Source organism: Centroberyx gerrardi, chromosome 15, assembly GCF_048128805.1.
Source record: "Centroberyx gerrardi isolate f3 chromosome 15, fCenGer3.hap1.cur.20231027, whole genome shotgun sequence".
Classification (NCBI taxonomy): Eukaryota; Metazoa; Chordata; class Actinopteri; order Beryciformes; family Berycidae; genus Centroberyx; species Centroberyx gerrardi.
In genome coordinates this window covers 6343395-6346461 of record NC_136011.1, presented here as the reverse complement: position 1 = coordinate 6346461, position 3067 = coordinate 6343395, and positions in this window count along the sequence as shown.

Genomic DNA, 3067 nt, shown 5'->3' with positions numbered 1-3067 from the left:
TGACCCCAATTTGTCCAATACTACAGGTATGGAAGAGACAAATTATATATAGGTCCAAAATCGATGAACTTATCCTTTAAGGGAGTGAAGTGTCCTGACTTTGCCTTCCAATGCAAATCAACCAGTTTTAATATTGTTTTTCAGTTCACAGTCATTTTCTTAATGCGATTGTCGCGCCTTATTCTGCCTCGTGTCAAGATGCTGACACTTCCTGAAACAAGTGTTGGAAACAAATGAAATGATCTCACCCCATTGACAGAATTTTTCAATCGCTTTTAAGAAAAACAAGATTTCCAGGCTGAGTGTGAGGCTAATCGACTTTGCGACTTGGTGATTTTTTTTTTTTGCAGTGTAAGCGGAGGGAGAGCGACAGACAAAAGGGAGGTACAGACAGAAAACGCAGACAGTTCCCAGTGTGCTCTGCTGGGGTGGGTGGGGGGGGGGTGTTTCTGGCTGTGGCGAAGTTTGGGACAGGAAACATGTGAGCTGAATATGGGATGTGTAGAGGACTTGGCAGACACACACACACACACACACACACAATGCAGGGAAGAAGACTGAGGCTGTTCCAGGACACACAGGACTTGGCCCTTGCCGACGACGTGTCACAAGGAATCAAATTAGACGACTCGGCGCAGAGAGCAGTCAGAACAAGGCATCTTTCTCAAGGAATCTGTAGTAGTAAACAACAAGTAAACTCAATCTCGAGGGGTAATTTGTCGATTCGACGAGAGCCTCTCCATGCGAACGTTGATCCTTTGCTTTTCCAGCGGGTTATTCAATCACTGTGTGTTTTGTGTGTTACATTTTCCTGGCCAGAGTGGGGGGGGGGGGTGGGGGGGTGGATACAATCTATCAGTGTAACACATTTCCACGCGGCGTTTGAACTTTTGATTTACTGGTTCTCGGGAGTCACACTTATCGCTCGGGTCGAATGGCCCGGGACGGACACGTTATACAAGAAGTTAAATGGAGAGGCGCTACCTAGAACTCACACACACACACACACACACACACACACACACACACACACACGCAAACACACACAAGCTAGTTAGTATATCAAGTTGGTAACTAAAAAGCTCTCATAGTGGTGTGTGTGTGTGTGCATGCACTTTGTTGTGCACACTGCTTGCATATGTTGCACACACACACACACACACACACACACACACACACACACATACACACACACACACAAGTTAGTTAGTACATTAGTACATCAAGTTAGTGACTGACAAGCTTTCATAGTTGTGTGTGTATGTGTGTGTGTGAGAGTGTGTGTGTGTGTGTGTGTGTGTGTGTGTGTGTGTGTGTGCGTGTATTCAGTGACCGTAATGGCTACTTGGAAACCTATGCATGCAGTGTGCACATGAAAGCACATACACACACACACACACACACACACACACACACACACCATTATAAGAGCTTGTGAGTCACTATCTTGATATACTGACTAATGTGTGTGTGTGTGTGTGTGTGTGCTTTCATGTGCACACTGCGTGCATAGGTTTCCAAGTAGTCATTACTGTTGCTATCTGAATAGACACACACACACACACACACACACGCACAAGCAAATAGCATTGTTCAACAGATATAGCCCATGATGAGTTACTGTCTTGCTCGATGCTACCAGCAGACACCCAGACCAGCTGATAAAATGCCAGTTGCTGCTCTCCAAGCCTTCCACGCTGTCCTGCCATGACTCAGCGCTGACTGGGACTTCACTGGGTCCGTTCCCAGTATCCAGTCGTGTGAGAGAGGGCCGTTCCTCTCCACTGGCCCTGCACTGAGTTTAGCATCATGGGAACAGCCCGCCAGCGGCCGGGGTCCCAGGAGGCCACGCAAGAGTTCAACTCAGTTAAATCCGAGCGGCGGGGTGCCGCGTCAGTCAAGCTACCGCGCTCACAACACAGGGACCGACCTGAGAGGGACTGGTTTTAGGAGACCGGGTCAGTGTATACTCAGCTGGATGGTTTCCACACTCAGCCTCCGTCTCACAATAAGGACGTATGAGGACTCTCGGCTTTGCATGTGCAAGGGCTCGGGTGTTGCCGTTCAGTCTGTCTCCGTCTGTCTGTCACACAGCCTGACGTTATAGGGCCACCTGGTGGTCACATGCTCCATTGCACCTCCCCAGAGAGACACTCAAACTACACCAAGATACTAGACAAATGTTATGCTAAAACAGAAATAATAGATAAATAAATCAAAAATGTGAGCACAAATGCCATACAGTAGGTCTTGTGTGTAATTCAACAATGAAAGTCTATGTTGAACCACAAATATCTGTTTGTCTGATCCATCCTTAAAGGAAAAGCTATTGGCAATATACCTTGAAGTTCTGGGACATTTTGTTGTTTAGTGGTGGTATTTTTCTTATTCCTGTGGATAACTGGCCAAACAAAGATGACGTGATGTCACACTAAAATATTTCCAGCACATCTACAATGGAGTTTGATAGCAGAAAATGTTTCAGCGATCCAAAAGATCAACGGTTAACGTCAGGTTTTTGTGTCAGTCCCTCAGAATCAAAGAGCGGGGGCTTCTTTCCATTTAGCACCAGCATTCAACAATCATACAGGGAGAAATCCATTGTAGAAGAGGAGAGAGACCAATTTCTCCACTGACAGAAGCCTCAGTAGACCAGAATGCAATGCAGCCATGACATGTTGTGCTTTGAGTAAGGAGCGCATAGACACCCTAATGTCCACAAACTAGCTATACTTATATGCCCATACGTCCGCCTTTGATTGAAATCAACAAGTTCACGCTACTTCTCTGGGAGTGGTCAAAAGGCATTGTGGGAAATGTAGGAAATCACTTACTCAGGTAGAAGTAGACAAAGCAGATCAAGGGAAAGTGGGAACACCAAAAAAGTTATTTACAATAGTTCATCACAAAATAACTCCTGGAATGCATTGAACATCACAGATTGATGATAAGTAAAAGTATCTGAAGGTGGATTTTCCCTTTAATTTCATGTAAAGACAAGACAGCATAAATTGTGATAAGTTGAATTTATCCAATGGATGCTGGTAATGTTTTAAAGACTCCGGCC